This window comes from Canis aureus, chromosome 15, assembly GCF_053574225.1.
Source record: "Canis aureus isolate CA01 chromosome 15, VMU_Caureus_v.1.0, whole genome shotgun sequence".
NCBI classification, from domain to species: Eukaryota; Metazoa; Chordata; class Mammalia; order Carnivora; family Canidae; genus Canis; species Canis aureus.
The window spans coordinates 25,783,664-25,796,723 of NC_135625.1; the positions used below are offsets into that span (position 1 = coordinate 25,783,664).

At 38.9% G+C, this 13,060-nt stretch overlaps 1 protein-coding gene across 1 annotated transcript in view; it reads right to left on the reverse strand.

The window, feature by feature from the left end:
* The window catches only part of PDGFRL (platelet derived growth factor receptor like), a 64,907-nt gene that overhangs the window by 11,074 nt on the left and 40,773 nt on the right, over window positions 1–13,060 (reverse strand). The gene's annotated exons all lie outside the window — the stretch shown is intronic.

The following is a 13,060-nucleotide window of genomic DNA, read 5'->3' on the forward strand; positions in this document are numbered from 1 at the left end:
AAGAGCTCTGGGCAGGTGTTGCTTCTCAGGAGTTGGTTTAAACAGCAGTCAACATGAATGAAAGCACACACCATTATCCAGTATGCAAGATCTCTGGGATCAACAAGCATAAATCTCTGAATATGAGCTTGGAATCTCTGAGATGCCACATTATTATAATAAAAATTAAAACTTCCCTTTGGAAGTTTGGGGGGGAAAATGCTTGGTTGCTAAGATCCTGAGCCCCAGTGATGCAGCCCGCCTCTGACACAGTATTTAGAACTTTGGGGCATTTAACTTTTCCTCTAGCCTCACACACTATTATTTCTACTTTAATTTTTTTCATTTTGTCCCTTGTATTTTTATCCTGTTGCATGTGAATATGTTTGCAAACTGCTTCAGTTCCTTCTGAAATGAGGAGAGACATAAATGTTAACATTGAACACTTTTATTAGCTGATCATAATGGTAATTAATTATATGATATTGTGACAGGAGCCCAGATGTTTCATCAATGGAACAGATGTTCCCCTGCGGCTTATGAGCCTCTGCATGTAGGGATGCCAAAAGAAATGGTTTTAATCTGAGGATGCATCTCAAATATCTAAATGGCTCACCCCTCTGAGGTCCATATGCTTTTGTGATGTAGTTGAGATTCTCCTGTTTGTATTTTGCAGCAACGTCAGTGTGGTCACCATGTTAAATTTAGCACACAACAAAACGTCAGGTTGGTCCTAAACGCAGCCCTGTTCTGGTTCACCACTGAATGGCTGCTTTGCCCACCAGTTCTGCCAAGAGGTGCCTCTGTACTCCCACTCCATCAACTGCCTCCTTTCAACCGAACGGAAATCTCTCCTCCTTCAGGAAGCTTTTAATTAGAATCAACTCTGGATTTCTCCTAGTGATGTAATTAGCTCCCTTGCTCTCTCATGGGTGCCTCAGACACCCATGGCTTCCTGTTATTACAATGGATGGTAAAAACTTCTGAGGGCTGGGACTGTGCCATATTTGCTTTATATTCCCTAAGCAATAAATCTGTGCAGAGCACACTGTAAAGATTCCCTAGAAATGAGGGCATTGAAATTGAATTGAACCACAGGGTTAGAACTGGAAAGACTCTTAAAAAGAAGGCATCCTGGGCAGCCCGGGTGGCTCAGTGGTTTAGCACTGCCTTCAGCCCAGGGCCTGATCCTGGAGACCCGGGATCGAGTCCTACATCAGGCTCCCTGCATGGAGCCTGCTTCTCCCTCTGCCTGTGTCTCTGCCTCTCTCTCTCTCTCTGTATCTCTCATGAATAAATAAATAAAATCTTTAAAAAAAAAAAAAGGCATCCATTCAGTGATATATGGAAAAAAGAAAGTACTGGAGAGCTGGGTGAAGAAACTGGATGAAGAAACTGAGTCTCAGAGAGAAGTGACTTTCTTGAGACCCACAACTGGAGGACACTAAGTAAAAAACTTGAATCAATTAAGTATGTACTGAATAGCCACTCATTAGATAAGCAAATGCATATAAAGCACTGCATGCCACACCAGGTTCATTGTATTGTTCTGATTATAGCTTAATTACATATAATTGCAGACTAGTAGTAACTATTGTGACTACCAGATGTAGTCAATGACAAATAATACACACCCAACACTGGAGATAATTAACACAGCAAATAAGAGTGGATCTCAAAGATACTACAATCCAGGCAAGGGGTTAAGACTAATATACATGAAAGGATCAGGGAATGACAAAAGGGGAATTCACAACAAGAACAACAGGAATTCTGAAAAGGGATTCATCCCCGTGGGTTGAAGAGGCTGAAGGCAGCTTTGAGGAGGAGGTGAGACAAACTGGCCTTTTAAAGGCCGGGGGTGGAGTGGCAGGGAAATGAGCTCACTTGCTCAGGAAATTACAGCACCAGCAGGGCTGGGATGGACCTGGTCTGCTCATTTTACCTCAATGCCATGGCCTGAGTGCCTGGTGGGTGGAAGGCACTCAATACTGATTTGGGGATTTAATATATTATCACAGAGGAGATGGTGGGAGGGGGTTGGGAGTCACCAGGCATCTGCTTGAGAACAGGCAGCAGAGATCCTCAGATTTGGAGGTGTTAAGTGGTGGCCCACATTAGCCAGGGCAAGAGTGAGGAGAACACACGTGGGAGAGGCAGGAGGAAGAGGGGGAGGTAGGACTGAGAGCCTGTCACTGTGATGAACAGCAAGGGAAGTGCTGGGGCCAGTCTGGGTGTTGGCAGAGGAATGGAAGCAAATTCAAGGCATTTTTTCTTGGGAGACATTTATGACAGACCAGGTATAAGAGGTGGAAGAAAGAGATATATTAGTCATGACCACTTAATTTGTATTTCTATGTGTCGGCAAGAATGGAGTTTTAACCAACTGAGATGGAATCATTGAGAAGAGAAAGGAGATTAGGGGGCAAAATAATAGATCAGCCACTGGAGATTTTGAATTTGTGATGAATTTGGGTCACTGAAGTGTGGATATCAGTTGATGTGACAGTTGGAAACACAAGCCGGGACACAGAAAAGATGAAACAGTACTAGATTTGTATTTGGGGGAGTCATCTCCAGAGTAAAAAGTGAAGCTAAAAGAATGAACTCAACAAGAGAAAGCATAGAAAAGAAATAGAAGATTGAGGACAAATCTAGAGCCAAAATGGGGGCCCAACAGGAAAAGGAAATGTAGATAGAAGAGAGAAGAAGCAAGAAAGTATCTTCAAGGATAAGGGTCAAGAAATGGATGCTTGAGCTATATGTTGGCAAATTGAATCCCAATAAAAATTTTTTTTAAAAAGGAAAGATGGATGCTTGAAAGCTTCATATGCCTTTAAGAGAGATTCATGAACACACACACACACACACACACACACACACACACACACACACTTCATTTGGCAGAATGATAGTTTCTGGCAATGACCAAAAGGGTATTTTCATTTGGGAGGATAGTGCTGGCATTCAGCAGATAAAAAATGGAAAGGTAGAGAGAAAACAGAGGTGGTTATCTTCCTAGGTGGACCAAAATATCTGACCACACTCCCTGTAGAGCTCAGAACTGGGGTATAAAATCAGTATTTTGTTGATAAATGTTGAGCACCTTCTACAGACCCAACACTTGCTAGCACTGTAGTGATAGAAAGTAGAAGATGCCATTCCTACTAGGAAAGTAATTGGGCACATAAAAATTTAGCACTTGGGAATAACCCTAGCATCATGAAATCTACATGTTGTATCTTTAGCAGGATTGGGGGTGGAAGGAAGGAAATCCGCTGGAAAACATTTCTGGATTTTTCCACCCCCTCTTGTATGCAAACAATATAAAACAGGAAACAAATTATTTAGCAGGATTACAGTTTAAATGCCTGGATTTAAAATGTCCATTTCTTTTAATGGTCTCACATAGTCCAAGCAGGAGGCTACCCAAAGGGGTGGACTATGACCTAAGGACTCTGGGGACAGAGTCTGCACACTGAAATGGAGACTAGAATTCACAGAGCCCTGCAAAGAACTGGGAGACACTTCATATAAAGACTTTCCCCTTCTCTTATAACCATTTAACAAATCCCCAGGAATGGAACAGTGGATGGTGTAAAGTTTGAGTGGAGAAAAAGAGGTGCCATGACAAAGTATCCCCCCAAATTATATTTAAGATAAACAGAATTTGCACTAATTAGAGGCAGCTCTGAACATCCCAGCACACCTCTGCTAGGTCTTTCTCTTCCAGACCTGGCCCAATGAGCTCAGTGATGGGCAAGTCCAAGTTTCAAAGAGTATTTAAAATTTAAGGGTATTTAATATTTAGGACTGTGGGGGTACCTGGTTGACTCAGTCACCCAGCATCTGTCTTTGGCTCAGGTCATATCTCCGGGTCCTGGGATTGAGCCTTGTGTTGGGCACCCTGCTGGTGGAGAGTCTGCTTCTCCCTCTGCCCCTCCCCCTGCTCTCTCTCTCAAATAAATAAAATCTTTTAATAAAATAAAAAATAAAATATAGGGCTGTGTATGTGCATCCACACATGAGTATACATGTGGCCTTTACAAACAGTCTGTTCCTATTAATAGAGGCTTGAAGCTTCTAGCATGTTGCCCAGCCTACTCTTTTCTGGAGGGGTAAGAAGGCTATGTCATGGGATAGAAAAGGAGGTTGATAACTCTCAAAGTTAGGGACCACTGTGGATCTCACCTGGCCAGTGACCAGGTAATGATGGTGGGGTCCATGTTCTAACCTTTCCCTAAGACTCTATAAGCCAAGGGCAGTAGGTAAGCTCTGGATTACAAAATAATTATCAGTCCCATAAATACTTAATGAGTGCAAATTAAATGAGAGATTCCAAAGTAGACAGTAAGGGACACAATGTTATCTAAATAGCTTCTTCCTTTCAAGTTTCCCATATACAAAATGCCATGGAAGTCCAAGAAGGGAAACCAGGAAAAGCTTCTGGGCTGAGAAAGTCTTGAGAGAAAAGAAAGATTTCAACATATAGAGTAGGAGGGCATGCATTCCAAGTTAAGGAGATCCCCTGAAAAGAAACAAAAGGTACTTTTAAGTATGATAAAGAAATAGTTGACTGGAACATAGGTGGACAGAGGTCTGTGGTGACAGGCAGCAGTCACCTGAGGCTTAAGATCATAGACTCTGGAGCCAGATTGATGGGATTTAAAGCCTAGCTCCACCAGTACCTTCAGACTCCTTAGCTAGAGCTTCTGCCTTTCACAGGCTGACCACACCTACTTCTTCAGACTTGAATTAACAATAGATAACACTTAGGAGTGTGGGGCATTGCACTAAGCCCTTTGAATAAGTTCAGGACTTAGAACAGTGCCTGACACAGAGTAAGAACTTAATATATTTTGGATATTGCTAATTATTATGGTCCTTTAGTTCTCATGACCAATTAGGATGGAGGCGTTATTTTTCCTCTTTTACTGATGAGGACATTGAAACTTAGAGAAGCATCCTGTCCACTGTTTTCAAAGTGGGAACAGTAGAGCTTCTAATCTTAGTGTTATGAAGACTCAGCTTAAAATGTTTGTAAATGAAAAGGGCATGGGTTTCTATCATACTGAAATGAAGCAACCTAAAGGAATTTTGACTGAGGGATGGTGCCTCTAACTAGCTTGCAAATCCTATTGAATATGGACACACACCTCAAACAAAAACATAAAAGATCTGATTAAATTACCTGAGTAATATTCTATCCCATTTTCTATTTAAATGGCCAATTAACAGTTCAGTGAGTAATTGAAGGGAACAAGAGCAGGAAAACAACTAGTCATTAAATATCTACTGTATAGGGATGACTGGGTGGCTCAGTGGTTGAGCACCCACCTTCAGCTCAGGTCATGATCCCAGGGTCCCAAAATGAGTCCCATATCGGACTCCCTGAGGGAAGCCTGCTTCTCCCTCTGCCTGTCTCTGCCTCTGTCTCTCATGAATAAATAAATAAAATCTAAAAAAAAAAAATCTACTGTATAATGGACAGCACCTAAGGCACACATTACTTTTTCTCAATCCCATGAGATGGAGATGATCAAACTAATAATAATACATAGGTAGTGCTTAGTAGTGTTAAGCCCTGGTTTAAGCGTTTTATAGATTTTGACTAATTTCATCCTCATAAAAGCTTTGTGAAGTAGGTGCTATTATCTGCCCCAAGTTATAGGTGAGCAAATTGAGGCCAAAGAGGCTAGGTAGCTTTCCCGAGTTAAGTGTTAGAACCACAGAAGAAGAATTAGAAGGTTAGTTTGAATAACGTTCCCAGGGCCACTCAACTATATGAACCCAGATATTTTGCAATGGAGACTGTGTTGCCTCTATTGACATGAAACAGAAGCATAAGGAGTAAGGGGGAAAGATGCAATCCAGAATCATCCTCGTTCAACATTCACTTCAAAAAATTAATTATTTATCTTCTACCACATGCAAGGAACTATGCCACGTATCAAAGGATATAAAGATTCATGTATATTTGCTTGTTCATATTTCAAGTGTTTGTACAGGGCTTGTGTTTAAGCTTCTTTTTAAGAATGTGTCAGAAAATAATTGTTCCACGATACTCTGGGAATGGAGCCATATCAACAAAGTACAACCCTGGGAAACAGACAGCTGGTAAAACATACCAAAGTTTCACAGTTTATGATTTTAAAAAAATGATGAAAAGAAACATGTATGAGAAACTAGTAGAGAACCAAATATGCAAAATGAGGAACTAAGTGAATATAGTTTCAATATCAGAAACTAAGCTGAAACATCCTTCCCTCCTTTCTTTCCTTCCTTCCCTCTCTCCCTCCCTTCCCTGTCTCTCCCCCCTTCTCTCCCTCACTGCTCCCTTTCTCTCCCCTACCTCCTTCCCTCTATTCTTCCCCTCTATTCTATAGTATGTTTGAGGACTATTCAAGGACCTACTCAAAACTCTTGCAATATAACTACCATATTTCTATTCCAACAACAGGTTATGTTCATGTATGTGAATGGGACTCAGGATTTTTCTACTATAATGACTTATGCCAGATTCTTCTATATTTTTTAAAAAAAAGAAGTAATAGAAGGACCCTGAGCTCACCTCCTCCCAGAACACAACAAAACTATAATTACATATAGAACAACTTATCTCTGGAAACACCTTGAAGGCTAGCAGAGCAGCTTTATAGATATAAGAAAAAGCAACACTAGATATAAAGCAACTATAGATATAAAGAAAAAGCCACACTGAGATAGGGAGAAGGGTCAAAGACATGGTCTAGTCAGGACACACAACCCTGGAACAATGAGGAGGTACTCCCTGAGGAGTGAGAGCTTCAAGCCCCACATCAGGAACCCCAGCCCTGGGGACCTAAAATAGGAAGATGAGCCCCAATAATGTCTTGCTTTGAAAACCAGCAAGGTGTAACTCCAAGAAAGCCAGAGACTATAGAAAACCAAAATTCCACTTTTAAAGGGCTTGCACACAAATTACTCCCACTAACACCTAGCACAGAGGCAGGAGTTTGAAAAGTGCTTGGAGGGTGGGGTGGGGAAGGGCACCTGGGTGGTTCAGTCAATCAAGCATCTGCCTTCAGCTCAGGTCATGATCCTGGGGTCCTGGGATTGATTCCAATGTCGAGCTCCATGCCCAGTGTGGAGCCTGCTTTTTCCTCTCCTTCTGCTGCTTCCCTAGCTTGTGCTTTCTCTTTCTCTCTCTCTCTCAAATATATATATCTTTTTAAAAAGTGTCTGAGTCATATGTCAGAGAGATTTACTGACTAATTTTTGTGAGGGCTGGAGGGGCAGGGATCCCTAGGAACTTCATCTAGGAAGGAAAGTGCTGGCAGGTATCATTTTATTTTGCTCTCCTTCTATCTACCTGCAGGGGGGCCCAACACTGATGGGTGCCATTTCTGACACATGCTCTCTACCTTGCTAGCACCATTCACCCCACCTCCACAATTCTCCTGTGGACCCATCTGACCAGCAGATGCCCCACCAAAGTGGCTGCCACTCTGCCACACCCAGGAGGTGGTCTTGGCTAGGGCTGGTACTCCCCAGTTCAACTGCCATACTTGGTAGGCAACTGTGGTATGGATGGTTATCCCTCAAATGAATCACATCCTGAGAAGGGGGAGCCTGCCACATATTCCAGCACAACCACATACACCAGCACTACCACAAATCCCAACTGGTCCTCACAACTAGCTGAACCAGAGGCCATCCCTACTCTCTAGCCCTGCAGCACCTATTGCCCAGCCACAAGAAGGTGTATATGGATCACCCAGGGGACACCCCTGGAGTGCCTGGTTCTGCAGACCCTGAGAGGATTGCTTTTCTGGGCCCCAGAGGACACCTACTACATAAGGCCATTCCTTCAAGACTTATCTACCTAATAAATAGAAACAAACACAAAGAGTCAGACAAAATGAGGAGACAGAGGAATATGACAAAACCTCAGAAAAAAAAAGAACTAAATGAAAGAGAGATAAGCAATCTACCTAATAAAGAGTTCAAAGTAATAGTTATGAAGGTGTTCACTGGGGTACCTGGGTGGCTCAGGTGGTTAAGTGAAGGTGTTCACTGAACCCAGAAAAATAATGGATGAACACAGTGAGAACTTCAACACAGAGAAATATTAAAAAGAACTCATCAGTATTTTAAAAACACATTAGAGAGAATCAACATCAGATTAGAGGATGCAGAAGAACAAATCAGTAATGTGGAAGACAGAGCAGTGGAAGTCATCCAAGTGGAACAGAAAAAAATTGTTTTAATAAAGATGGTTTAAAAGACCTCTAGACAACGTTAAGCATAAAATTCACATTATAGGGATCCCAGGAAAAGAGAAAGAGAAAAGGACAGAAAACTTATGTAAAGAAATAATAGCTGAAAACTTCCCTAACCTGGGAAAGGAACTAAACATCCAGGCCCAGGAAGTGAAAAAGCACCAAATAGGATGAACCTAATAAGGTCCACACCAAGACACATTATAACTAAGCTATAAAAAAAATTAAAGAGAAAATCTTAAAAGCAGCAACAAATAAGCAACTAGTTACATACAAGTTATATACATCAGCTGATTTTTCAGTAGGAACTTTGCAGGCCAGAAGAAAATGACATATTCAGAATGCCAAAGAAAAAGTTTGCAATCAAGAATACTCTTTCCACCCAGGTTATAATTTGAAATTGGAGAAGTAAAGAGTTTCCCAGACCAAGAAAAGTTAGAGGAGTTCATTACCACTAAATAGACTTTACAAGAAATGTTAAAAGGATTCACTGGAGAATGAAAAAAATATCAATGATAAAAGTAAATGTATACATAAAGCTACTGGATCAACCATTTATAGAGCTAGTATGAGGGTTAAAAGACACAAGTAGTAAAATCAACTATACCTATAATAATTAGTTAAGGAGTATACAAAATAAAAATATGTAAGATATGATGTCAAAAACATAAAACATGGCAAGGGAGAATAAAATTTAATGCTTTTAGAATGCATTCAAACTTCAGTGACCATCAACTTAAAGTAGGCTATTATACACATAGGTTGTTATATACAAATTTCATGATAAAAAAAACACAAAGGGAAGAGACCAAGAAAAAAGTAACAGAGAACTAAAAAACAACCAGAAAAAAAAAATAGCAATAAAAACATACCTATAAAGAATTACTTTAAATGTTACTGTACTAAATGATTCAGTCAAAACATATACAGTGAGGGGCACCTGGGTGGCTCAATGTTTGAGCATCTGCCTTTGGCTCAGGTAGTGATCCTGGGGTCCTGGGATCGAGTTCTGCATCAGGCTCCCTGCCGGGAGCCTGCTTCTCTCTCTGCCTGTCTCTGCCTCTCTGTGTCTCTCATGAATAAATAGGCAAAATCTTTTTTTAGGCATATAGTGAATGAATGGGTAAAAAAAAAAAATAAGATTCCTTTATGTGCTGCCTACAAGAGACTCACTTCAGACTTAAAAGCACATTTAGACTGAAAATGAAAAGATTTTTAAAAAGACATCCCATAAAAATGGAAATGAAAAGAAAGCTGACATAGCAATATTTATATCAGACTTTAAAACAAAGACTATAACAAGAGACATAAAAGGGCATTATATAATGATAAATGGATCACTCCAAGGGGATATAATGATTGTAAATATCTATGCACTCAACATTGGAGCACCTGAACATAAAAAGTAAATAATAGCAGTCATAAAGGGAGAAATTGAGAGTAATACAATGACATTAAGTGACTTTTAACATTCCATTTACATCAATGGATAGATTATCCAGACAGAACATCAATAAGAAAAGAGTGGATGGCTTAGTCAGTGAAGTGTCTGCCTTCAGCTCAGGTCATGATCCCAAGGTCTTGGGATCGAACCCCATAACACACTGAGTCCCTGGTCAGTGGGAAGTCTGCTTCTCTCTCTCCCTCTCCCTCTGCTTGTTGCTCCCCGCTGCTTGCACTCTCTCTCTAATAAAAAATAAAATAAAAATAAACAGTGGCCTTAAATGAAACATTAGACTACATAAACCTCATAGATATACACAGAATATTTCATCAAAAAACATCAGAATGCACATTTTTTAAAGTGCACAGGGAACAGTCTCCAAATTAGGTAACATGTTATGTAACAAAACAAGTCTCAATAAATCTTATCAAGCAGTTGGTCTTTTCTAATCACAACAATCTGAAACTAGAAAATTTCACAAGAATAAAACAGGAAAAAACACAAATGAGGCTAAATAACATGCTACTAAATAATCTGGGTCAATGAAGAAATCAAGAGGAAATTTTATAATACCTTGAGAAAAATTAAAATGGAATCACAATGCTCCATAATTGGAGGGAGCAGTATATAGTGACACAGACCACCTAAAGAAATAAGATAGAAAATAAACAATCTAACCATACATTTAAAGTAACTGGAAGAAGCATAACAAACAAAACCAAAGTAGTATAAGGAAGAAAATAATAAAAGGAGAACAAAAATAAATAAAATATGTACTATAAAAAAGTGAAAAGATCAATGAAACCAAGAGCTGTTTCTTGGGAAAAAAAGAAACAAAATTGATAAACCTTTAGCCAGACTCATCAGGAGAAAAAAGAGAAAGGGCTCCAAAAAAATCAGAAATGAAGGAAAGGTTACAACTGATACTACAGAAATACAAAGGAGTAAGAGATGCTGCTATGAACAATTATACACCAGCAGCTTGAAGAGTCCAGAAGAAAAAAATTAATTCCTGGAAATATACAGTCTTCCAAGACTAAAATCAGAAAGAAATAAAATACCTGCACAGAATGATTATTAGTAATAAGATTGTAAACAAAACCTCCCAACAAAGTCCAAGACCAGACAGCTCCAGAGGTGAATTCTGCTAAACATTTAAAGAAGAGTTAACAGCATACTTCTCAAACTAGTCCAAAAAATGAAAGAGAAGGAATGCTTCCAAATTCATTCTACAAGTCCAGCATTATCGTAAAAACTAAACCAGACAAAGATATTATTAAAAAAAGAAAATTATAGGCCAATATACCTGATGAACACAGATGCAAAAATTCTCAAGTATCAGCAAGCCAAATTCAAATATACCTTAAAAGAATGATACAGCAATTCCATCTGTAGGAATAAATCATAGCTACCTATATGTTTACTGCAGCAATGACTCAGATAGGAAAAGTGAGAAATAATCTGAAATTCTAACAATAGGGATTTAGTTAAACATAGTATGGCATTATAGGCATAACACAGAAAAGTATGCATGATATGTTAGGGAAAAAACTAATCATAAAACAGTTTGTACATTTTGATACAATTATTTTATATATAAAAATAAAACTGGAACCTTATATCTAACAGGGATAGAAAAAGAACAAAGTGCAAAGTCAGTAGGAAGAAGTAAATAAAAGATGACAGCAGAAACAAATGAAATAAAGACTAAAAAACAATACAACAGAACAATGAAATTAGGAGCTGGTTTTTTGAAAGGATCAACAAAAGTAATAAGTCTTCAGCCAGACTCATTAAGAAAAAAAGAGAGAGAACTCAAAATCAGAGATGAAAGAGAAGTAACAACCAACACATCAGACACACAAAAGATTATAAGAAAATATTATGAAAAATTACATGCCGACAAATTGGACACCCTAGAAAAAAACGGATAAATTCTTAGAAGCATATAACTTTCCAAAACTGAATCAGAAAGAAATAGAGAATTTGAACAGACCAATTACCAGCAATGAAATTGAATCAGTAATCAAAAAACTCCCAACAAACACAAATCCAGGACCAGAGATCTTCACAGCTGAATTCTACCTAACATTTAAAGAAACCATACATATTCTTCTCAAATTATTTCAAAAAACACAAGAGGAAGGAAAGCTTCCAAATTCATTCTATAAGGCCAGCATTACCCTGATACCCAAATCAGGCAATCACTACCAAAAAAGGAAACCAAATACCAATATCTCTGATGAATCAATGTAAAAATCCTCAACAAAATATGAGCAAACCAAATCCAACAATATACTTAAAAAATCATTCACCATCAAATGGGATTTATTTCTAGGATGCAAAGATGGTTCAATATATGCAAATCAATCAACCTGACACATCACATCAACACAAGAAAGGATAAAAAATTTGACCATCTCAATAGAGTCAGAAAAAGCATTTGAAAAAGTACAACATCCATTCATGATAAAACTCTCAACAAGGTAGGTTTGGAGGGAACATATCTCAACATAATAAAGGCCATATATAATAAACACACAGCTAACATCACAGTGGTGAAAACTGAGATCTTTTCCCATAAGATCAGGAACAAGAGCAGGATGCCCATTCTTATCACTTTTATTCATCATGGTACTAGAAATGTTAGCTATAGCAATCAGATGAAAAAATAAAAAGCATCAAAATTGGTAAGGGAGAAGTAAAATTTTCACTATTTGCAGATGACATAATCTTATATATTGAAAACCCTAAAGAGGGCAGCTCCGATGGCTCAGCGGATTAGTGCAATATTCAGCCCAGGGTGTGATCCTGGGAACCTGGGATCAAGTCCCACGTCAGGCTCCCTGCATGGACCCTGCTTCTCCCTCTGCCTGTGTCTCTGCCTCTCTCTCTGTGTCTCGCATGAATAAATAAATAAAATCTTAAAAAAGAAAAAGAAAACCCTAAAGATTCCACAAAAATACCTACAAGAATTGATAAAGTCCATAAAGCCACAGGATAGAAAATTAATATACAGAAATCTGTTGCATTTCTCTAAACTAATAATAAAGCTGCAGAAAGAGAAATTAAGAAAATAATCCCATTTACAATTGCACCAAAAATAATAAAATACTTAGGAATAAATGTAACCAAGAAGGTGAGAGACCTGTATTTCCAAAATTATAGAACAATGGTGAAAAAATTTGAAGATGGGACAAATGGCAAGATAGTCCATGCTTATGAATTGAAAGAATTAATATTGTTAAAATAAAAGAATTAATATTGCCCTAATATTAGGGCAGCCTGGGTGGCTCAGCAGTTTAGCACCACCTTCGGCCCAGAGTGTGATCCTGGAGACCCGGGATGGAGTCCCACGTCGGGCTCTCTGCATGGA